Genomic DNA, 27,179 nt, shown 5'->3' with positions numbered 1-27,179 from the left:
TCTAACGTATACCTAAGGTATCACTGCAGATTCTAAAATGTGACCAGACGCCATCAACCGTTTTTTAAACGTTGCTAAAAATTAATTATAGTCAAGTTAGTGTCCGTTTTTTTGCCATAAGCGGGCAACTGAGGCGGTGGCTTGCCCGATGGTAAATGATCACCAGGGCCAATGAACAGTCGGAGAGGGTGCCTCTGCGAATGCGCTTTTACAGGAGATGGAATAAGTTGAAGCGTTAATTGGATTGTTGACGGGAAAGACAGTAACGTTCTACTATTTCACGACGATTTCCTGTAAGGGTTTGGTATTTCCTCGGTGCTAGTTGGCCCAGTTCGTACCGAAGCGTGCTCGACTTTCACATAGTGATCAAACGCTCTATTGATTAGATATTACGCGGATAGAATGAATGAAAAAACCATGTCATTCTATTAATATTATAAATGCGAAAGTTTGCAAGTATGGATGTATGGATGCTTGTTACTCTTTCACGTAAAAACTACTGAACCAATTGCAATGAAATTTGGTACGTAGACAGCTGGATAACTGGAATAATATATAGGCAACTTTTTATTCCGATATTCCTACGGGATACGGACTTACGCGGGTGAAACCGCGGGGCACAGCTAGTACTAAATAAAGTAACTACCAGCAACAGTTTAATGCTTACCTCGTCGAAAGAAAATCTTAGCAATAAGATAAAAACTCGACCCTAATAAGCAGGCAAGTTACTGAAGCAAATTTTTCTAGTTTTATTAAAACGCTAAAGGTCAACAGTTGAATATAAACACTATAAGGTAAACAGATGTCTGAAAAGAGTTAAAATGGCTTTCAATGGATGGCTGTATAAGAAAATTGGCACTCAAATTTTCTACATTTATTTTATTATTTGTGGGATCGGAGTTTATATACATTAAATAATCTTAACTTTTTAACCTACTTCAAAGCATATTAATATACTGTATAGTCAGAATATTGATATAGTATTAGTAAAAATACAAAATATTACAATATACTAGCCGTTGTTCCGGGCTTTGCACAGGATATAACAAAATAAAATACAACTTCAATGTCTCTCATAGTATAGTTTCTCTGGTGGTGAAAAATTTTCAAATCGGTCCACTTATTTCGGATCTTATTCTTCAAATAAACTTCAAATAACACCTTTTTTAATTTTTGTGTAATTAACAATACTTTAAAACAAATATAGACAGTAGATATATATAGTATTCTGTATTTTTAAGTTTTTGTTATGGACTAATGTTGTGAGAACTAAATAAAGATGATTTTTATTATTTATTATTATTATTATAGTAACTGAAATGACCACATGACTAATATCAAAGAGCCGTCACTCAAGTCAAAAGATATTACTTTATGTGCAGGGCTGAAATATCCAATGTTTTTCTTTGTCTCGCGATCATTGGACGACACACAGAATCCACTAAAAACACTGAAAATGTTTGGCTACATTTTTGGACAATATTGGTGTGGCTAGTGGCTAAAATGGCTTTGCCATATTGCATAGCACAAAGTATTGCTGGAAAAATATGTCCCCAGCTCTGTCTATAGGTATATCAACCATTCAATATTCTTTTATACCTCTAATGATGATAAACGGAAGACCACTAACACTCCTACACTGCTATTACTAAAAAAGAGTTTTATTTTTTTTTAATATTGCTCCAATGTCTGCTTCGGGTAAAATTTTTGCTAATTTGTAAAATCTGTGAAACTATGTTATTTAAACGAATTTTTCGCAAATTAAGCATAAGCATTTTTATCAATCTAGTATTTTTGAAATATTTATGAATTATGAAATCGCAGTTTAACGTTACAAACATTTTATCGGAATTTTCTCTTTAATTTTCATCATCACGCCAATGTGAAGAGGTTATCAACCATGATGAAATCCTGAATTGTTTTTTATCCATTGCTCGTTTTATTCATTTGTGGTAAACAGAGTAAGATGTCAACAAGCAACGTACGTTGGTAATCAATCTCGCTCGATGAGTCTCTGTCACTCGACCTGATATGCCACATCATCAATCAAAATGGAGCTCATTTCACGATGAATTCTAGAAGCGTCTATTCATTGTACTATTTTTGTCTCAAAAACATAATATATCTCTGCAAGGTTAGGGCGGTATTTGAGATATATTTAGGTTATTTTGGAATTTTTTGGCATAGCTTTTCTTTCCATTCGTAAATTTCCTAATATAATAAACATTTTTTCATAAATCTATTAAAATAATCATAAAATAAAATAATTAACAAAACCGAACCTTATTTTTTATTTTTTACAAAGATGTTATAAAAGACCTACTATAATATATAATATACCACAAGACTATACTTAATCCGAGTCTTCCTGCAATAAATCTTACTTGTAAAAGAATTACGGACACCATCTCTTCTAATAATAGCATTATTATTACATCATAATTAATATTGTAAGTAGTACTATAATGACATCGCGATAAAAACCTAATAAAATCATTGATAAAATGTTTTAATGACAAATCAAATTATGCTCTATATCTGGCATGCATATCTAGTTAGCTCTAATTTCTTGAATATTTACGACATAATTTGACGACCTCATGAGTTGATATTATGAGCTTTATAAGAAGGTAAAACTTTATGACTATATAATGTACCCGATAACGAGATGCATATATAAAGTCTTTGGCCTAATCTCTGTTCAAAGGAAGAGACATTGTATGAATTTGTTTAAGAGGTAAGTCGGACTACAAAAAATCGCCAGAAAAAGTATTATTTTTGTTAGATTTGACAGTTTCATAAAATATCAAAAAGGATTTAGTTGTAATTCTATATCCTAAGAGAAGTCTTTATCTTTAGCGTTGATCTGCTGGATGCTTTTTTCTGTCTTCATTCAGATAGATTTTTAACTCAGTTTTCTGCGGTTAGAGTACTTTACTTATAGAATGAAATTAATTGAATTTAACACACCTACAATTTACAATTTCATATAGCTAGAAAAGACGGAACCCACATAAATTGATATAAAGGTCGCGTAATTGTGATAAACCATTTGCAGAGTGTAGACTAAACAATATTTTTAAAATCTTTTATTCCACTCATTGGTCACGTTCTTATTTCCCCTCTCATGGCACGAGGTGTTTCCGCCTGTTAGTTTATCTTTTTAATTGAATCTGTGTATTTATGTATGTATATGTGTATCACACACAAATCTGTATAATAAGATTTGTGTGATTCTTTCTATTTAAACGGCAACTTGACTGATTCAATGTGCTCTTCCATATAAACTTTAAATGTGCTAAATTTTATACACCTCCGACCGCCCAATATTTGTACGAAGAGAACAAAATTTTTGTTTCACGTATATAGATTGTCTGATTTTTAGGCTCATGTCATGCTTAATACAATAATATCTCCTATTGCTTGTGTTTCTTTTGTTTCCTTTTATGTGAATTATGTATTGCCCAGGAGGCCATTACGGATCAATCTAAGGTGACCCGAGGCGAGAGGCTGTGAGAGAGTGATGTACCTAACTTTAGAGCTGGTTCGTTATGCGAACATGCGATAATGACAACATTTCTTGTAACGTTTAATTCGAAATTTACGAATAAATTTTTTCCTACACTCGTCAAAACGAAGATGTTCAATTCGATTATATATATTTTGTATTTGTTATCGCAGAATTTTCGACTGGGTGAACAAATTTTGATAATTCTTGATAAATATGAAAGCCGGTACCTTTGGTGGTGGGACCACTTAAATTTGCTTCAATTCTGACTATTCGAAGGTGGTTTAGATTTTTGTTAAAATACTTTCAGAACCAGTGGTACCCAGCTGGGGGTCGTTGTCCGTGATCCGTGTTTTTTCAAAAAGTATTATTTCTATCCCAAGTCAATGCGGGCAAGCAACAAATACTCAACATATTGCGTTTTAAAACACTCATTATAACAGTTAATTTAAGTACGCTTTTTCAAAATTTAATGCAATAAAAGGAGCACGAGCTAATTGTTATAACGGTATACCTACTTCAGGGCATTATGTGCTGTTCTATTTTACAATATTGTTGGGACCAAAACCCAGCACTACAAATTGTGTGAAATTATAGGTCCCACCTCTACAAAGGAATGATAAGGCGACGAGGCGCACAGACTATAGGCATCACCATTTAGTGGCGATCCATGTACCGAATCGGAGCGGATCGATTCAATATTCTTCATTCGAACCGAGACGGACTCGAACAGGACCGGAAATCCATTTTCCATTAATCCTCCTTCTCAGTTCCTTTTTGCCCTAAAAAAGTGGGCAGCGCAAAGGCTCTACCTCCGCGAATGTTCATGGGTGGTGGTGGTAGCTTACCATCAGGTGAACCATTCGCTCAGTAGCCCGCTATGTCATGAAAAACATGCTTCCTGAATGTGTGGTTCACGAGAAATATAATCTGTGGCTTTTCAAGAGCAGAGATAATGGGTAGTTTCTTGGTAAGCGCGATACATCCCAGGCCATGGCCTGCTAGTTAGCTAGGACATGTAATGTGTACCTAGCTAACTAGCAGGCGAGATCCTCAAGCGCTTCCCTATAGTCCAATAAAAAGAAATAAAATGACACAACATGGAAATCCATTTCATTGTCATAATGTGTCTCTTAATAACTTAAGACGTAGTCCCATGTAAAGTACAGTCGCATCTGTTGTATGAGTCTTCAGGGAGGTCTTGAAGGATTGAGAAAGGCAAATGAGGTGAGCAAAGTTCTTCGATATAGCATTGTATATTACATACTAAATTATATGTGTATCAGACATGAGATTGCTATACATCTTATAGCAATATCTCTTTGAATTGATAATCTATAAAGATGCTAAGAAATATAAAATCATATACGTATCATAAAACAATTATGAGTTAAAGTTTTCTTGTAACGATTAGTTGGAAATTTAACGTATTTTATTATATACTACGTTTACAATATGTAAACAACACAGGGCGAGCTGAAAAGGTTTCCATCTTATCACATTATACATACAGCGGCCCGTCAGTGTTTTATAGTTTGAAATGCTCTCGCGTTATCTTATGTACTTATGTCTCTCAAAGAACACCTGTCTCTAGGAACTTTTTTAATCTTCACTATACACACACAGAATGTTAACATGTTCTCATAAAATATCACAATTTCAGCGAGAAAACTGCAAAGTTCAAGAAAGCTGACATTTGAGGAGAATTAATGTGTGGTTACGAGACATACGATAGTTTGCTATGCAAGAACTTTGCCCCTTGAAATATGTTTAAATGTGCGAACTTCATGCCAGATATTGGCAGAGGAGAAATTAATTGTATAAGTTCTGTGAAAATACTCTGCAAGATGTGATTTTTATGTAGTTACACAATAGTGAATGAGACCACAACGTAAAAAAATAGTACCCCGGCATTACAAATAATTATTAGAATGTGTAATCACATATTTACGTCATTTATGGAACGTAGTGAAACTTCAGCTTTAAAGAAGGTTTGCGATGTTACAATGGAACCTATAACCTAATTCCTTGTTACAAAAATGGGCACAGACGTCCCTGGAGAGCTACTACTACTCCTGATCTCAAAAATCTGTTGACAGCCACACAGTTATCGAGTAACAAAACAAAAAAAAATAATACCTGCGGTAAAAAACAATAATTTTAAGGCGATATCATTTTGAACAAGTAAAAAATATATATCGCATCGTTCGTTTTCGATCTCTTTTATGGTTACTAATTGTGCTAGTTTATTAAATTACTACGTAGTATTATTTTTTTTATGATTATAAATTTTACAATAAATTTCACTAAATTAAAAATTTTCCACACAATTTTACTCTGCACTCGATTAAAAGAGCAAATGAATTTAGCAAAGCGTCAGGAAAAGACAATGGAGTTATTTTAAAACGTTAACAACAAATTCAGAATACGCTATCTCGAGTTCGTGCATAACTGACATTCCGAAGATTGTTTAAGACCATCCGAGGTGTTTATTTAGCCAAGTTTAAATGAAATGAAGTCGGTACGAACTGGGAAGTTCGTTCAATTAACTGGTACGATTATGCGTCGACTACGCTCTATGGTCCAACTTTGAGTTAATAACTGTGCTTGTTATTTCTAAATGGTGTTTGGAGTACTTATTTAATTCTGGTCGAATAATGTGTGCTGTGTGTAATTTGGAAGTTATGGGGATGGTATTGGGAATTAATCGTGAAATAGTATTTTTTTTTTATTCAAACTTAGTTTCTGTATGACGTCACTGGACTTTAAAATGACTTTACGAGGTACTTAATTAATTAATCGCTTCAAAATACATATAAAGAAATTGTAAACCACAGAATATGAAACAGCCCCCTACAATCTAATAAAATATTCAAGGTCCACCTATATACCCAAATCACTTTTACACGAGAATCTCTGGATACGATGTAAATAATATTTGAAATATAATTTTAACGTATCCTGTTAATATTTGTTCTAAAAAACCATTTAACCTATAAGACGTACGTCTGTCTAGTGTTCGTCAAAATTAATGAATTCACTGATGTCAAAAATATTTGAATAATAGCAAATAATAACACACAATTTTGTACATACCATCATCATCATCATCAACATCATTCATATATATAATATCTTCCCACTATAGGGACACAGGCCTGCGGCCTACGGGTTGGCAGATGTCACATGTCGTCGAACTTTTGATTCTTGGACATGCCTCCTCACGATGTTTTCCTTCACCGTTTTAAGCTGTGATAATGTTAACTACATGTGCAGATAAATTGAAAAATCAATTTATTTCCTACACTCTCGCCCGGTCTCGAACCCCGGTTTATCGATTTTGAAGTCCGAGGTTTTCACCACTGAGCCACCACTGCTTTTTACATGTCATGTACATACCAAGGTTAGCATCATTCACTCATTAACATTTCCTAAGACTACTATGAATCGATTTCACCAATATCAGATAAACTAGCCTATAAAATAAATTGGGGAAATGGTTCGGATCTTTTGCCCCATGATTGATGATTCCTTAATTAATCTTGCTCAAGTTGGCCCAGCCTCTCCTTGATTACAACTTCAAATGTATTTGTCATTTAGATTATCGATTTTGGGAGCCTATCTATGGACTATGACACCAATTAGACAACTTTGGTTTGGCCAGTACTGAATATATCTTTTTATATATATAATATATTTTTATTATTTAGTTATAAGTTGGAATATAAGTTGGAACATGTGACTTAATTCATTAAAAAATTATATACCGTTATTTAATTTTTAGTTTTATAGCATTGAAATGCCTTATAAATGAGAAATTTTTGAAAGAATAGAAAAACCGGTGACCGAGAGGCTAGGCGTTGCTACATTTAGGCAAGAAACGCGGGTTCGAATCCCGCCTCGTGATCAAATTTTTTCTATACTTTCAAAAATGTATACCATGATTTTAAGTGTCCTCTGCAAAAATTCATCCAATGCAATAATTCATTTGGTATACAAATATCATAACGTGTAATATTCTGATATATGAATAACTGTTCTACACGCATGCAGGTACTTTCAATTTTTATTTATTTTTACGTAAGTATATTTTATTGCTAGAATAAATAATATTAATAATAATAAAATGAATAAATCGCGTTTAAAATCCGTTTAAAAGTCTTTACTTCTATTTTAATACTTTACTAAGCTATTTTATTGTTTTAAATCGGAAGAAGAGTTCGTGTATCTAATAATAGTAGGGTCATAATAGTGAATATATACAATGTAGCGTAAATAATAAGATGAATTACAATTGCTATATTATTGATAGTCACGAATGATTAAAAGGTACATTATTACGGAACTGATAAGTATTAAAAAGGAAATCTCAATTTTAAACTTAGCAAATAGGTATTTCTGAGTTTCAATTATTCTTTGAAATCCTGTTTTAATTAGTTACTGAAAGTGCCCATTGTGTTATATTAAATTTAAATTGAACAGAAATCTTTAACCATTATGTTAATTGAATCTAAGCTAAATATGAAAAAGAATCCATGGATAAAAGAAATAATTTTTAAATCCTAAGGCATTAAAATTTTTCTTGAATATTAGTTATAGTTAAGGATAACTATGTAGGGACATACAGTAAGATTTTATATATGTAATTTCGAGTCATTAGATTCACGCATTAAAACTTTGAGTCTATTGACGTCACTAAAATTCGCTCAAAAGATCCTAAGTACCACGTGGACCAGTTATCGGTTCTCATCATAAACAATTATGCTATTGTATTGAGACTTTTTCACATGTTTATCGCAACCAACATACGCTGTGTATAAGTATTATAAATAAAAGAAAAATATTCGTTTATTCTATTTTTTTACTTATGAATTTTGGGTATAAATTATGTACAAATTTATATTGATGCAGCGGTACAAGTTAACAATCATTGAAACCTATTATAGGTTTCAGCATTGTTCTATTGGAGATCGACACCATACAGGTGGCTTACTAAAACAATAGTTTATCCCATTTTGGGCCAAAATCCATCGCGTATAGCCAATGAACAATACACCTTCCTAGAATCTATATTACCATTTTAGATCAATGCGAATTTCGGAAATTGGTTCAAATTTCCACGCTTGCCTGATCATTATTTTGGGAAATCTATGAGTACAGGGGTATAGACACGTTAGTAGTATTACCTATTTTGTGGTTTAGGTGTTTCAGTCAATTGCAAAGAAAATTGAAAATTGCAAAGATTTGTACACACTATTTATTTTACCTACGCTAATATTATAAAGAGGAAGAGTTTGTATTTTTGTTTGTTTCTTTGTAATGAATAAACACAAAAACTACTGGACCGATTTAAAAAGCTGCAACTTCGCTGAGTGACATATACAATAGGCTATATATGTACTACGGGCGAAGCCGGGGCGACCTGCTAGTTGGTAAAAAAAAACAGTTAGTGTAAGGAATTACTGTTAGCTTTAAAACTATATAATTAAAAATAATTTGAAAACAAATTTCATAAATTTCGGTTAAAACTTGTTTATACACCGGATATTATTTTCGACACTAGTTATATTGGAAAATAGCAAAAATTTTGTTATACTTAAAACACATTTCAAACAACAACGGAGTTCATAAAACGTTGTTCATTGAATATTGGAATTTTCGTGTTAACATTTTACGTGTTATTCAAAAATACTTGCATTTAAAGAAATAAATAAGAACATCTACACTTAAATAACATTATATGATTGAATAATAGATATTGTATGTTTCAATATTTTATAATATACCTAATATGATTATATAAAAATACAATACCGAAGCGCAAAAAATCTTTCAATAATAATATAATTGGAGTAGAACGAGGAAATTCTAATAGCCAGTGTAGATTTATATCTTCTATTCTTTAGCTCATTAATTACGCTGTCTTGTTATCGCAATCTTTCCATAATAAATAATATTTAATGTCTATAATTATTTGGATATAATTCCTGTATACAAATCTATCTATTATTTTTAATCGCAATTTTATTAATTGAATAAGTATTGTATTTATGTAAAACTTTGATATGGCTAAGACGACTACTTATGAAGACTTAAATCCTGAATTTTGATTTGTATTAGACCGTGTGTTTCTGCGTTTCTCCAACAATGTATATGCTTGAGGAGCACTCACACACGCGAGCAAACAGTGATTCGCGATTTAATCGCTAATTTAGTTCAAGATAGAGTCTATGGATTGCTATCAAAGAGTATTTTCATCGGTTCACGTTTGCGTCCCTTATGTCAACATACAGATATGAGAATTTTTAGATATAAGCAGCGCACCTGCCGCCCCCCCCCCCCTCCAAGATCTTTCTAACCTCTGACTGTCTGTCTCTCTCTTCTTCATGCGTAATAACTAAAACTTTTTTCGATTACGGTTTTCCTAGCGAGAGCCTTCTCCCTGAAGTACATATCCATATCCCAATATCCTCTTATTTTTCTATGCAGCTAGGAGTCTATTACATTTCAAAGGACTATTTTTTTAATAAAGTTAATCTGAAAGTAACTCTGTCTGTCTGTCTTTTCTTCACGCCTAGAAAACTGATTTGGATGAAATTTGGTGCGAAGATTAATTGAAATTTTGTATCCCGGAGATAGGAACGTGAACGAAGCCACGAGTGGAAAGCTAGCAATCGAGTAGAAATTATATTTTCTTATTAAAATTGATGAAATTATATTGTTCTCATTATGATCACATTTTCGTTTACGGGTTATAAATCTTAATTATGTTCCAAACAAAGCAAGGAAATAGACTGAGCGATGCCTGAACTTAATTAACATTCGTACCTAATGCAATATTAATATCGGACAAAGGAACAATAATCTCCTAACTTCACTACTGGACAGTTCTTCATTAGAAATGCTGAACATTTTTTTTCATAGCGGGCATCTTAGCTGGTGATTTGCCTGATGGTAAGCGCTCACCACCACCCGTGGACGTTTGGAGAGGTAGTTTTTTTTATAATACAAATTACAGTACCTCTGCGAATGCGCTTTATCGAGCCTAAGGGTTACAATACATTACAATAATACAATTCAATACGAAACATTACAATATATTTTATAAATGTATAAGATTAACAGATGAACATGAAAGAAAGCAAAAAAGGAAAGAATATTTATGAGATATTTAACCTTATAAGTGTTTCTTTCAGGCGGCCTTATCGCTTATAAGCGTTAATACCGCGCAAGTTTTGGATAGGATTTCTTATAATTTAACATTAGAGTAGGTGATGTTCAAATAAATTACGATAATTAAATGAATTAAAAAAAAAAAACAAATCGGGGTATTGGATACGATCGACAAGTGGAAAGCCACTCTATCAGCTCAGTTGATCGTTTATGGCATTAAAAATATCCCTGTACGAATAATAGTGACATTACGTTATTAAATAATCCTGCTTATATAATATTATAAACGTGAACGTTTGTATCAATGTAAAGATGTTTGTTAATCTATTACGTAAAAACCTCAGTTGATCTCAGATCTGTATAAAATTTAGGATAGATTAAAACAGGCTATATTTTAACTGGATTCTAAGCGAGTGAAGCCGCAGGTTCCAGCTGGTAAGAAATAAATAGCAACCTATCATTTGAAGTGGGCGAAAAAAATGAAATCATGTCAGATAATTTTGAGATCAATGTCAACAAGCGACCTGGTTAACAGGCCGCCATTACTTTCGGGTCGCGAGTTACGATAAATGAGTCTTTAGAGCTACTTTATGAGATTATTTTTTCCTATTCTGCTTGATTTTAAAACGTTGTTGACGAATGCTTTGCTATTTGGGCACGAGAGCTTATTATGTTGAGGGTTGACGAGTGTTATTCATGTCGTTTAAAGTTATATCCAGAGACGCTATTTACTAAACACGAGCAAAATATAGTAGCATTTAATATAATTTATTCGCTTTATTACAACAGGAATAAAGAGTAGCCTAATCCAGATTAAACATTTCTTTAAACTATCTTATAGTACTAAGTACTTATAAAATTTCGTGACTGTTGTTCGACGTTGAGGTGTTCTACTATCCACCCGACTTCATCTTCAGATCAGCTCAATAGTGTGAGCATTGTTACAAACATACAAGTATGAATAAAAAACAATGCTGTACTAAGAGTATACTAAGGGATATTGACCAGAAAAGGGGAAGTTGTTTTGATGAAAAACTTACACATATGTATAACATTAAGTTAAAAGTCAGTTTATGATTTTCAGACATATTTGTACCGCCGAAATAGCTCAGTTGGGAGAGCGTTAGACTGAAGATCTAAAGGTCCCTGGTTCGATCCCGGGTTTCGGCAAAAGTTGTTTTTGTAAATCAAGCTATTTCATGTGTACGTTAAATTTAGTGCGCATCAGGAACAAATTATTATTTTTTAATTGACTTGCTTATGTCAGAAATATATAAAATAATGGCTTGGTCAAATAGAATAAGCATTCTTGGCCTGTCGCCGCTTTATGACGCTGAATAAAAAGAACAGAAGGCGTTGGTCTATAGCACTTTTGACTAATTTTTGCAGCCAAAAATAGTATGTTAAATGAATTTCACTGTAGTATATAGCTACAATATATTCAATTTTTAACCCTAGATATAACAAGAGGGGTGTTATAATGTGTTTATCATCAATATCTGTCTACGTGTGTTCATTTGAAAGCCGCATTTTATGGAGACTGCACGGAAACCTTGCGGCCTTCGGTCATAGATGCGGCCGCCAGAAAATGGTAGATTAAATAATTCTCCACAACATCCTCGATAGTGGTAACAAAAGATAGTGCTTAGTTATTAAAATACACTATGTTAAGTTTGAAATGGACTTTTGCTTGCAACTCATAGTGAGTTCGATCTTTTTTATTTGATTTTAATGTCATCGGTATACAAGCCCATAAATAATCAAATTAAAGTGTTGGCACTTTTCAAAAATAAACCGTGAATTAAAATTTAATTTTATTAGCATAATTGATATACAGTAAACTAAAATTTGATTAGATAATAGTTGAATTAATTGAAGAAGAGTTTAAATCCTGTGAAATGTTAACATTGCTTCTTGATTAAATTATTTTTGGTAATATATTCAGTTAATATTAATCTTCATCGGCATGTTAAGTTAACAAGTGTGTGTCAAGTAATTAAGTGTTAAGGTTCAATTAAACGATTATTGAAGACGCGCTGTTTTGTATCGCGAATTAATTTCTTGGAAAGCTGTTTATTTTAATACAGTTTGTGTAATATTTTCATAGGTAATAGTCATACTCTGTGCTTTATTTATAAAAATTATTTAGTCTATACTCAAAGTTATTTGAGTATAATACTCAACTGATAATACGTAACTGACTGACATAATGATCTATGAACACACAGCCCATACCACTCGATGGATCGGGCTGAAATTTGGCATGAAGATAAATGTTATGACGTAGGCATCCACTAAGAAAAGATTTGGATAAATTCTACCCCCAAGAGGATAAAATAGGGGATGAAAGTGAAATATGAAAGTTTATTACGCGCGGGTAGTTAGTTGTATATAACAACTGTTTACTTTATTTGTAGTATAGTCTGTTTTATAATAGCGTTAACAAGCTTTTCTTAGGACATCTGTTTAATTTTACAGTGAATGTCAAAATATTGCCTCGTTTTGTTCTAAATTCTAGAATTCTGAAAGCTCACAATCTGTTGGGTAATGTTATTCACCAAGAAAGAAAGGAGACTTATACAAAATTAGAGTCAAAAATTAAAAAAAAAAACTTTTAAATACGTACTAAAATACGATATTATCCCTACTAGTCCCTACTAATCCCTACTAATATTATAAATGCGAAAGTAACTCTGTCTGTCTGTCTGTCTGTTATGCTTTCACGCCTAAACCACTGATTCGATTTTGATAAAATTTGGTATGAAGATAGAACTGAACTTGGGAAAGGACATAGGATACTTTTTATCGCGAAAAAAGGGTAGAAAGGGTTGAAAGAGGGGATGAAAGTTTGTATGAAAGTTCGTTATTGTCAAACCGATTTTGTATGACTTGGTATGAAGATGAAGCTAAACGTGGGAAAAAACAAACCATACTTTTTAATGCGAAGAAAATACTCCTTACCATGTCGCGCGATATAAGCGAATTCTACGCGGGCGAAGCCGCGGGCGAAAAGCTAGTACTCTATAATTAAAGCCGAAGTTCTCGCTAAATAAAAAAAATAATAAATGCATTCAATTTTTCAAACCGATTTTCTTTTTTTCACAATTTTAAATGTTATACTTTTAGTAGTAGAATATTTGTCTTTATAATATTTAGTTAAAATGTGATTTGAGATTTGTGAATTTAAAATAACCTCCTTACTGAAAGAAAAGTATTATATCTAAACTTTAAACCTATTTTTATTGAAAGACTCCAGTTTGTTCACGTTCAAAGTTCGTGCTAACGACGTCGTGGGCACCTGGTCGTTTTAAATAATTTTTTTATAAAATTTCTGCATAAATATATAAATACGTAAATTGCAATAATACAAAATATCGTTATATTTTATGCTTGTGCTATAAAGCACGGCCATCTTATTGTAAAAGTTAGTAGCTGTAGTCAGTCTTTGTCATGAAATGAAACATAACTTTTACGTCGTTAAAACTTGCTCGATACAATTACTACTTTTTTTTTTTTTTTTTTTTTTTATGTTACAGTCGGCAATGGAGCTGGTGGGACGCCTAATGGTAAGCGCTACCACCGCCCATGAACATTTGAAGAGGCATAAGGACCATTGCAGACCTTACGCCTCTACAAATGGATTGCCGACTTTTTGGGAAGGGATTAAGAAAGGATTGGACATAGGAATAAAGGAAAGGACTGGGAAGGGTAAGGAAAAGGATATGGGCCTCCGGCTCCCCCACTCACCGAACGAAACACAGCAGAATGCTATTTCACGCCGGTCTTCTGTGGGGGTGTGGTACTTCCCCGGTGCGAGCTGGCCCAATTCGTGCCGAAGCGTGCTCGACTACCACATACAAAACTACTGTTCACTGTTTTACACCTTCTGGTACTATTTCATTAAATACTGGTCGGTAGTTGAGAATTATATAAGGGCCACGTACAATGTACATGTCGAATGGTGATTTTTTTAAATCGATCGAGTAGTTTCTGAGAGTAGCGCGTTCAAACAAACAAACAATTTTTTCAGCTTTATCAATATTGTTGATTAATAGATGTAATAAACAGTAGTCTTATGAGACGTGATATTGATTTTAATGAATCTGATGTGTAGTGTACATTAATTTATTCTTGTTTCTTTAAATATCTTAAATTAGGTCTTACCCAATACCTATATTGAACCTATTCTCTGAACTAAAATTCCTCTCTCTTTAAACGAAATGACCCTTTTCATTATTTCAAGGTAATTTGAGATTCAAACGTTTTTTTAATTTACGAAACACACCACCACACCTGAATCATATTTACAGAAAGCGACAGTTCCTTGCCATCATTGTTATATACATATAACATGTTATGTAGAATTAAAATGTAAAATTTTGACAATTTTATTATTTTAAAAGAGTAACAGAGTTTTTTCCCGTATCTTCTCTGTAGAAGTTGTTTTCGGAGACGTTGTTAAATTTTAAAACTATGTTATGACGACTCAAAATGGGTTCTATAAGAAGTCTAATTGAATAAATGGGTTTGAGTTTGAAAAATATGTACACAATAATGATTATACTGAGATATTACATTCAGCCACGTTTCTCCTCAAACTAGAAACATTAATATGAACTCTGATCACCCATCAAGCCGTGCAGCAAAACGTTTCAATTTACTCCGGATTAGCATTCAAACAGTTGCTTAACCACTACAACTTGGTCTTCCCATCCCTTCTCAACGTTATCATTACAAGACAAATACGGTGATACAAGTTCAGAACTGGCAGGTCAATGTTAATTAGACGCTAGTTTGTGTTACGTGTGCTGTATTGCAGTAAGTATATCTGCCATTTTGAATTGCTTCTGCTATATATCGAGGTATGTTAATACGTCTAAAGGTATGAATATAAATGAGAAACATAAAAATATATTATAGTTTCATCAAACCTTTGAGAATAATAGCTTATCTGCTTTTAAACCACATTAGCACCTATGTTTTCTTGATAACTTTTATTGTAGCATAATATATCTTGCAGTTATCTTTATATTACGAAACTTAAAGCATTAGATCATAATAGAATTGTTGGTTGCTTAAGAAAAACAATCTTATGGTCGTTTAGTATGACAGTCATATAGAAGCTGATAAAAAATCTATCATGCCAAAGTTTTCAACCCCATGCTACCTACAGCTAATTCAGATATATTGCAGCTTTGATCTTTTCTTTACAGTGCTATAAACTTCCTCTTAAACCATTCTATATATAAAAAGACCCGCTTTCAAATACGTGATGTAGCATAAAAATTCTAAACATACATAAGGACAGACAGCGGGACGCCTTGTTCTATGCTATGGTATTATAACATAAGAGCACAAGAGCACTTGCCAGTATTCTAAATAGCCATTTTCCCATCTTACGAGCAGCCCAGCGCCACGCAATCTGTTTTCGTTAAGTTCTGAGACGTGACTCGGTGGAAATGAAGGGATCGTCTAATGCCACCCCAGTGTGAGCTTTGAGTTACTTAATTGATGCGTATCAGGGACCATAGGATTAGACCTAGGAGTAATGTGTGAGGCGGAGTATAGATTATACGAGATCAAACTGTAATTAATGATATCGTTTATAATGAACGTTTACCGCGATGCTTGATGATCTAGTTTTTACCCGACAGCGATAGAAGGCAGGTAATGATTTTTGAGCGTATGTTTGTTATGTCATATATGTCAATTTCCTAAATGTGTTGTTCAGACTAAACTACTGACGGAATCTTCAGAAGTATGGTAATGACATAGGCTGTTTAAGGTATCAAAATGGCGACCATACATTAAATAAATGGGTGGGCGCCATCAAAGCCATTAAAGGAATTGTAATAAAACTAAAAATAAAATTATTAGAAATTTTGAAAGAATAGAAAAAATTTGATCACGAGGCAGGATTCGAACCTGCGTATCTTGCCTAACCGTAGCAACGCCTAGCCTCTCGGCCACCCGGCCAAAATTTCTAATTTATAAAGCATTTCAATGCTATAAAACTAAAAAAATTAAATTTAACAAAGGCCGCGTTCCATCGATACAATATTGTAATCATTGAAATAATGTTTCGTATTGGTTGTGATGGTTCTTAATCATCTCAATAGATGGCGTGGGGTGCCCCTTAGGCACATGAAACCGAAAGAATAGAAGAAATTTGATTACTGTGGCAGGATCACGGGTGGCCGAGAGGCTAGGCGTTGCTACGGTTAGGCAAGATACGCAGGTTCGAATCCTGCCTCGTGATCAAATTTTTTCTATTCTTTCAAAATTTCTAATTTATAAAGCATTTCAATGCTATAAAACTAAAAAAATTAAATAAAATTATTTTTTTTGAATTGAAATACCTGACTGCTAAATATTTATGAACTTAAATGAGAAAAGTAAGTAGCACAATTGTTGTAATATCTAAAATGCAACTAATGCGTTTTTGACTGCTCATTAAATAGTATGCGTGTGTGTATGTAAGTATCTATGTGTATTGTAGTAATATATATACCTATATATATGTTTATTATTATTTTTTACTAATGTTAGTTTCATTATTATTAGTTTTTTGTCTCTTCATCTCGTTTGATTCCCTTCTTCGAAACTCCACCTAACCATAATATCCTATCCAAAGGTTGCCTGGCAGAGATCGCTTATAAGCGATAAGGCCGCCTATTTAACCTTTAAATGTTACTTTCCTTTCTTTTTTTCTTCTTCTTTGTTTGTTAATCTTCCTCATTTATATGTGTTAAATAAAGTATATTGTATTGTAAATAGCGTATATGTAGATTAGTCAAACTAAACGACGTAGATTGAAACCTAGGTCTCTCTCTCCCGTGTTCAACAAAGTATTGTTTGTCCTTACATAACTACACAAATGTGTAGTTTTGATATGACGGCTTATTTTGTATTTAACAGGAATATGCTGTATTCTAACCGCATTTGTATCTCACAAAATAGTAGAGAATATGAAACCTTACTTCCTTTACCTGACTTATATATCCTCAAGCTTGAAATATTGGTACAAATTCCAGAAGACCTCCGCTGTTGGAGCAGTTTAGTTAACACTTCTGATTGTTTTACCTTGAAAGTTTTTCGGGAGTTTTTAAAATGGTTGATTTTATAAGTTTTGAGATGCTGTTTCCACGTTTCTGTTAGCTTTTCAACTCGCCTCGCCACTGTGGAAAATTATGTTTAAAAGCAGTTTTTAACGGCATTTGTTTTCGGAGTAATTTACAGGTGAAAATATCGAAGGACAATATAGACTAGTGAAAGTTTTCAATAAGTGACGCGGTGATAATCTTCATCATACAACAGAGTGAACGAGCTACGCAAAGTGTTAATTAATACTCGTTTTTGCGAGATAGCTCTCTTCCACCTCTTTTTAGTATGGTATCTCAAGTAGGCCTGGTATAATATTTATCTTTCCTCTTCTTGCTCCTATAATTCCTGTTACTTTGGGTTTGGGCAGTGGGCTACTTGTACCAACGTATCGGTCGCTGCTCGCCGAGAGCCGCTTGCGCCTTGACGGACTTATCTTTTTAATTACTAAATAGTCTGCTAACTTGGAGTGCCACGGGCATTCTTGTTAATAGTAAAAATACTTACGATAGCTTTTGTAGCATGATGTAGCATGATTCAGCTACATCATGCATCCATCAACTTGGATGCATGCATGATGTAGCTGCATATTATAGTTTGGAAGCATTCGATTTTTATGTACTTTCCGTTTTCTATAAATTTTCTATTAAATTCAATCAGAGTTTTGATTAAAACATCGAATAATTCATATTAAATAAATGAAAGCGGTAGCAAATATACTTACACAAATATCAATAAAGAATAAATTTTGTTTGATATATAGGCTATATAAATCAGTACTATTAGATATCTAATACGCATCTCTAATATGACCTCGCAACGATAAACAATTTTCCCTAATCAGATAATATTACTGCGAACTTGTAAATCCGATTTTAAAGTTAGAATTCAAGACGCCATCAAAGAAAATCTTGCAGAATTTTCGATAAGGATAACCTGCTTTATTATTATAAAATTGAGGGATATTCAAAGTTTTCTTATAACTCACAAGAGCTTGTTTAAATTCGAGGTAAAGGGCTGCCGATCTCAATCAAACTTTGTCGACTACTCAGACTTAGTAAGTTTGTCAACTTATGCAAAACGTGTTTCAAGATAGGGGTAATTAGTCAACACTTTTTGAAGTTTCCCGCCGTTTTTAAATTATGATTGTTTTGTGTAATTATATTTCAACAGTTTAATTTTCTGTTTATATTTAATTATAAGGTATTTAACTTTCTCTTCACTCTGGAAAATCTAACACAGATATCCACGACCGTGGATAATAGTAAAGTTGTTTAAATCGATCGTAACAAATAAACTCACAAATCTTTCCTCCTTACGATATTAATAAGATTGACGATTCGAATGTACTTATAATATCTTAACTCTGCCGGATCTAACATCAAATTGAAATAGAGACGCTAAATACTAAATGAAGTTGACTCATGCGCAGTGCAGATTTGAAAAAACAAACATTCCTTAAAGTCACATAGAACAAAGAGTCACATAGACTATACTATATAAAACTATCCTACATAGGATTTGTCCCAAACTTCGAACAGTAATTGTACGATCCCATAAACAAAACGGAACCGTATCTCCTAAATTCAATTGCACATCCGATGCTAATCAAACACTCCTTTGTATTAACGGAGAGGATATTAATTCGAACCATTCCCAGTGCAGGTCATCTTAAGGTAGAATTGTCTAATAAATTACAAGTGAACAAGTTCTCGACAGATGTAGTGGCGTGGATTGATATAGCGAGGAATTCACGCTGAAACAGATCTTGGGGTTGATTTGTATTCAGGATAAATATGGCTTGGATAAACTCAAGGTATATAAATACTGTAATGGGATGTCAAAGGTAAGGGATACCCTTTGACGAATATTTTAGGTCCGTTTATCGTGAAATTATGTTTGGATATTTTGTAATTTTTTTTGCTTTTGTTTAGGATGTTTTGATTATGGATTTGCACCCTTTTTTGTTTACAATGTGCTGTGGTCACGTAATTCTTGTGTGTTTACTTATTGTGAAAATTTTAGTATTAACATGGTTATGTTATTTTAGCGAATAAAAAACAAACGGTTCAGTGGTTTGATTTTATAGTTCAACTTTGCGAAGTATTACGATAAGTGGTGATTTACTTTGACACGAATTAGGTCACTGTTGTATTGATTTATTTCCAATAATTATTATCGTCATTTATTTATTAGTCTTCGTACGTACAAATATATTATTAATATACTGAACAAAATTTGAGTGTAGGAATCGAGTATGCTTCGGCACGTATTGGGTCAGTTTGCACCAGGAAAAGTATACTACTGCCCCAACGAAGATCGGCGTGAAATAGTAGCTTGCTACTGTGTTTCGTTCGGTGAGTGGGTGTGCCAGAGGTCCATATCCCTTTCCTTACCCTTCCCATTCCTTTCCTTTATTCCTTGAATCAATCCTTTCCTTATCCCTTTCCAATTTGAAGTCGGCAACCCATTTGGAGAGGCGTAAGGTCTTCAAACGACGTTACGCCTCCCAAATGTTCATGGGCGGTGGTAGCGCTTACCACCAGGCGACCCACCAGCTCAATTGCCGAAGGTGAAATAAAAAAAGAAACTTTAAATAAAGAAACGAAAAGGAAATGAATATGACTGAAATGAATGAAGCTACATGCCTGATGTCAGATACTATTTTTTTTCCTGTTCTTAATTTTTTTGAAAGTATCAATGCAGATCGAAGAACTTTCCAATTTCTCTGTGAACTTCTTCCACCTTGAACCACTTCTAAGTGTGGGGGTCGAGCACGCTTCAGCATGAATTGGGCCAGCTCGCCCTGGGGAGTAGCACTACTGTGTTTCCCAGTCCCTTCTTTCATTTCCCTCATCAATCCTTTCTTCAAAAGTTGGCAATCCATTTGCAGCTTACGGCTCTGCAAATGTTCATGGGCGGTGGTAGTGCCATCAGGCTAAAAAAACTTTATTGTAGTTGACTACCTATGTAACCTGGTCTATGTTTAATAGCTCTTTGTAAATACAATACCAATATACGTAATATTTATAAGAATAAACAGGATAATTGCTAAGCTCCAAAGGCCAGCACGTGTGCCCGCCGGTCCTTTGAGTCAAACGACTGGCAAATTAAGTTTTAAAAACGTTTCGCCGAGGTCGTCACACTTTTTGTTCCATCGGTCGTGTACTGCCCACTTTTCAATTTAGAGCCAACTCGTGTTTAGTTTTAGTACGACGTTTATGGAAAATCTGCTTAAGAACATTGCGAGAGCAAACTTGTTGTTGGTCAAACGTATTAATGTTATTTTTATTTTATACATAGCGTGCTTTCGAAACTTTTGCGTATATATACAACTCAGTGTTTTTGCACATTTTGAGAAGTATTAAAAACAATTTATTAGCATTTCTTATTGCTTGACATGTATTTTATTTCATAAGCATCATATAAAGTAAAAATATTTAAAAAAATAATCAGCAATCACAGTGTTTGACTTTAATGCACATCTTGATTTGCCATTTGTAAAACATTAAAATGCATTCAACACAATTTATACACTTTTACTTTATTCAAATAAATTAAGTTTAATCTAAACTTTTGGGACATGGTATAGCATTATAAAACCTTTCCACGTCATCTGACGTCGATTAATTCAAATTGATAAACAGATGTTTGCGTCACATGGATTTCTTGATGACGTTTGAAAAAAGGCGAGCTTATGTCCCTTGTCCGATAAAAAAAGAGGAACTTTGTAGGATTATCCCTTTTTACCTCCAGCGTCATGCATAATTTAATATGCCACTTCAATGTCTACCCTTATCTAGGGAGATACAAAAAACAGGATTGTTAATAAAATGGACACTATGGCTCTTGTCTGCACGATAGGTTATTTGAATGCCTTTAAACGAGCATTTCTTGTATATTTAAATATTCAATTATATGTCATCTGAATCTTAGAAATGGCTCCATCGATTATCATGAAATTTTGCATACCAGGGAATTGGAGGGTAATAAATCGATTTAATTAGGGTACCTTTTTAAAAACTGCGTAAAGAGACCGAGCAAATCACGGTCATCAGGGCATTTAACGTTTTATATCTAGATTATTAGGTTTTGAGAATATTTTTTATATTAAACTGTGTGAAAAAGTCATACCCGGATATTTTATTGTCGATTTATTAACAGTCTAATACTTGTCAAGATAGTAGTGTTTCATATATTACATAATTATACTAGAAATTAAAAGCAAATAGAATGGGGATGATGTACATCACCGTGTTAAAATATAGCCAATATATAGCCTCCTAAATAGTTAGGAGATAGTATGAGCTCCAGACACGAAAATCGTGCTATGAAATCACAATGAAATCTGGTCAAAAAAGCATTTCAAATATTATTTCTGAGATTATTATATTGAGTAAAAAGCAATGTACAAATGATGTATCTAATTTTATGACTTAATATATGATATTAAATAAATATATAAATTATGAGCTGTATGAGGCATTAATTACGTGCTGAACTTTTTGCATGATGTTAATACAGCTTTCTTATAATAAATACAGATTAACTGAATTAATTTAATTACTATTTACTAAGAAGTAAAAGGTTATATCTAATACAGCTAATGCTTCACGGCTTCTAAGGCTTCGCTGAGTTTTCTAGTTGTGTCTACTCATAGCAGCTTCAACTTTACTGGCTTAGAGACTAGATGGCGTTGTATTCAATATTTAGGAACGGGTGCGGTTTTTTTGTCTGAGTAAAATATAGGTGTATCCAATAACAGTGTGTTTTTTACAATGTAGTTATAAATTTTTAACCTTAAATAATTTAATTCTTAAGGCATAAATTTATTATCTAAATAATAGTTGACACCGATAGTCCTCCTCATGAGAGTTGGACCCAAATAAAATAGATTTAATTTTTATAACAATAAAATAAATTTAGAATTAATAAACCCATTTCCTTCGGATGAGGGACTTATTTTGGTGGAATTTGGAATATTTAATTCGATATTTTGGCACCGGTTGTGTTAACTGATTTTTATCAAACATAGCTATAAGCACTCCCGACTAATTATACCTATCAAAATCAAAATCTGTTCATCCGTTCGGCAGCTGCGATGCCACCACACACACATACAAATACGTCACTTATAACACCCTGTCATTTTTGCGTCGAGGGTTAATAAAAACGTGCAGTAATGAGCACCTGTTACGATGCGCTGAATAAATGGCCTTCGTCCATAACATTAATATTATAGCGTTGAAATATTAAAGTTTCACTACAGTCATTATGTCGGAAACTTATCGTAACGGCTCTTCGCTTTTGTTTTATGGATAAGGCGTATTAATGAGCGATTTACACAGCTCTTATCATCGTCTGCTTCGTAAATGCAACTCCTTATGCAATATAAATGTAGTAGACGCTTTCTTGAGCTTTTGTAGCAAGGCTGAAATTCAATAAGAGATTATTCTACACTCAAATATAGTAAGAAGCGTACGTCAGAATATGTTATGATAATCTTTAAACACGAGCTGTGTGCACGTGGCTTTGCCCCCGTGTGTAATGTGTTACATCCCGGGTCCCCTTGTAAGGTAGGGGACAGATGATACATCTGTTTCATTGGTCAACCTTCTGTGTCCTGCCAGACTGAATTTTTTTTTGTGAGGTCGGTGATCGAACTCTTCGGTGATCGAACCCTAGCCCCCTCGGTTCTATTCTCACGCGTAAACCACTTTACACAGAAGGCGGTCGAAAATTGCTGGCTAAGTCAAAAAAAAATATATAGGCAGTACGGGATTTCGCCGCAGAGATATTATTTCCTGAATAAAAACTTACCTACGTCCGTTCTCAAGTCGGTATAAAAGTTCATGAGATTAGCGCGTCCAAGCAAAAAAATAACTCTGTAGTTTCATAGTAAATACCTATATTAGCATGTGGAACTTTGGAGTAAATGTTTTAAACCTTTTTGTTGTATTATCATGAGCTACAATTTTTTTTTGGGGAATTAGGTATAGCAAGCCATAATCAAAAGACATCTTTGATGTATACTTGCAGTTAGCCAATTTTTTTATGTCATTGTCGGCATTGAAGCTGGTGGGTCGTCTGATGGTATGAACCATGAACTGTTAATATGAAATTTCAATATACAGTGCGTGTATACATGTATCATATAACTGAAGAAATCTCTTTCTAACTTAGAAATATAATCAAAACGCATATTCATGTTAAATAAAACACGAGCTGGATAATGAGAAATTTTGAAAGAATAGAAAAAATTTGATCACGAGGCAGGATAATTAAGCAGACAAATTCGCGTAGACGTCTTTAGTAATCAATTTAGTATTCAGAAATCCAAAGCGCCATTTGTAGGATTACAAGGAATGATTTAATTCTGTACTCCATTCTATATTAATGTAATCGCGAAATCGTGTGATTAACATGGGCTTGTGAATGATATACCGAAGACACTTGTATGACGTCTTTTAATTGGGTTTGATTGAGAATCTTTCGTTAATTAAACTTCTGCGTAGAAAATTGAGATATTATTTCAATTGAAATTCAATATAATACCAAAATGTTCAATGTTGGGGTAAGCTATTCAAATAATAGAAATTAAGGTCACAGAATGCTACGTTATATTAATCAGATAAATTATTTCAATATATTTATAATTGCAAATCTTGGACCTATGTATCTTGAAGATAGTATAAATAATTGCGTTTTAGACATTATAACTAACTTCAACCATTATAACTAATATCGTGGACAAAATATCGCCTTTAAATCTCTATATGAATAAAATTTTCGTGTCACAATGTCAGTTACCATACTCCTCCGAAACGGCCGAACCGATTCTCATAAAATATTTGCTTATATCGAGTAGGTCTGAGAATCGGCCAATATCTATTTTTAATACCCCTAAATGATAAGAGTAAGGTAGACCAGCGTTTGCCGGGTCAGCTAGTCCTATATAAAATTATTTTCACGAGATGAAATGGCATACAAGTGTTTTTTTTTATTATTTATATCCATATAGTGTTCAAAAGTAAATTCAATAAAATAAAGTCTTCAACTCCCACATGACACAAACCTATATATCACACAGTTAACAATGACTGAAAATCCGAAACACTAAGACATTACTCTTTCAAATGTCCCGCTCTTTCGAACCTGGTGACAGCATTGACAGATTGCATTTCCCACCACCTGACAATCGCGCCTGCTAGATAATATGGAATCGTTCATTTCTTATTGGAAAATGGCATGGGTTAGGTGAGGTATTAAATTAAACATTTTACTGTTGATTCGTCTTTACTTGAATGGTGTTATGTGACGCAGTATGTAACTGATAAAGACTGATTCATTATAACAATTTATTCCAACATTTCTGAAGTTTGTCGATATAATACTAGAATTAATTAAATTAAAGTACAATATTAGATATATAATGTTACATAATACGATATGAAATACTCAATCAAAAGTACGAACGTAGATAGAATACACAATACAACAATACTAAAGTCCAGTTTAACAGAAAACTTAGATACAAAATAACATGTTACGTAAAAGAAGCTTTTAAATCATACAGTTATGATAATAACTTCTATAGCCTGTCTTAACAGATTAAAACTGTATTAATCGACTTTCCTTAATGCTGACTAAGTAATTAATAATCTGTATCCATGATTTTTTGTTCTATATTCCCCATTTAGTTGATTAAAACGTTATCCAGTAAGCAATCTAGTGCAATGGATTGGAATTATTCCTATTAGGTTAGCATTCAGTTAGCATTTCAGTGGTTTAAAATCATTGGATAGAATAGTTTGAAGTATTCTCAAACTATATGTTATAAAGATATATAAAAACAAACTCGAAAAAATGCAGTAGAGAAGGCTGTAACAAAAATAGGTTATGAAGCGATAAACGCAGGTTCGAATTACGAACATAATCGAATTTATTTTGTTGTTATGTTTTAAAAGCCAAAATGAAATGTTGAAATTAATGAAATAAAAAGTTAGACAAGATACACGGTCCGATTAATTTATTAAATAATATAAGAAATAATCGAACAAACAGATCGATTCTGTTGGTCTTTAATTATCTCTGTCTCTAAAGCAATATGACTAATATAAATCTTTCTACAAAATATCACCTACTTTCCTACTCTAGATCCAAAAATGGGACAATTACCTATCAAATACGAAAACAATTACGTAAATCTGAAGAAGCACGGAGTAATCGAGAAAATTCATTAGGCGGCACAAAGTTCGATGTCTGTGCTGTTGTACATGTTCCATATACCAAAGCGCTTGTTATTTTATGTGAAACAGTCCTTAATTGATATTTAAATGGTTATTTAAAGATAAAATAATTTTAAAAACACTGAATTTAAAACTATAAATAATGGGAATATGTTGTCCTATTAATACATAAAAATAAATAAACGATTATGAATACACTTGGCCTTAACAAAACTCTAACCATCGAAAATTGTAGTTTCTTCTTTCAAGTTTTAATAAAAAATAGTATTTGCGAAAATAGTCTTTATTGTCTTAGTTATACACATTGATATTTGACACACGTGTCATTTAAGCTGTATTTTCGTTAAATCAAGTTGATGAGTCTAGACAAATTATTTTCTATACATTAAAACGGATGTGGAAAAAAAACGTCTTTATCAACTAAGGTAAAAAGCGTGTGCTTCAGAATTTTCCTTTTATCTCTGTACCTTCAATCTTTAGAATTCGAAACCGAGTGTATATTTATTTGATGTAAGTGTATTCTCGTAGCGCGGCCACTGCATTGCCTCAAATTCAATTTAGTACACTTCCATTGCATGTTTGTACACGAGGTGAGGAATAAAATATTCTCTCTTGTTTATAACGCGACTGATGTATAAGATTTTAGTGTGACAACTGATCTTCATAACAAAATAATTTTGACTTTGTAACCTTGGTAGTCTAACTAGTCGTTACAATATGCCTTTGTTTAGAATAGTTCCAAGTAGAGCAAACACGTTAAAAATACGAATTAACTAACTGAGGTTTTATTATGTTGCATTAATTTTTGATTGAGTGAGAAAAGTCTCCATCTCACTCATATCGCTCGCTCGTCTCTTGGTACAATTATAATATTATGAACGAATATGATATAGTTTACTAGACTAAAATAATATACTATGTCCTTTCTCAGGCCTCAAACTATCCCAAATTGCGATATATCGGCTTAGTGGTTTAAGGTTGAAGAAGAGACAGACAGAATTACTTTCGCATTCATAATATCAGCAGAATTTATAACTGGTCGAAGTGGATGAGATCAAAGCGATGTTAAGATCTTTATAACCCAATCTCATAAAATTATTGAAGAGATGTTGTCGAATTTTGCTTGCAAGAGAAAATTGCATCGCATT

The 27,179-nt window shown here is 33.1% G+C and overlaps 1 non-coding gene across 1 annotated transcript; it reads left to right on the top strand.

Annotated features, from left to right (window-relative positions):
• Positions 1-11,778: 11,778 nt before the first annotated feature.
• Positions 11,779-11,851, top strand: Trnaf-gaa. The gene has a single exon. It is a non-coding gene; the product is annotated as a tRNA-Phe (tRNA).
• The last annotated feature ends 15,328 nt before the right edge of the window (positions 11,852-27,179 follow it).

Source organism: Zerene cesonia, chromosome 15, assembly GCF_012273895.1.
Source record: "Zerene cesonia ecotype Mississippi chromosome 15, Zerene_cesonia_1.1, whole genome shotgun sequence".
Lineage (NCBI taxonomy): Eukaryota > Metazoa > Arthropoda > Insecta > Lepidoptera > Pieridae > Zerene > Zerene cesonia.
This window is presented reverse-complemented; position numbering and strand designations above follow the sequence as displayed.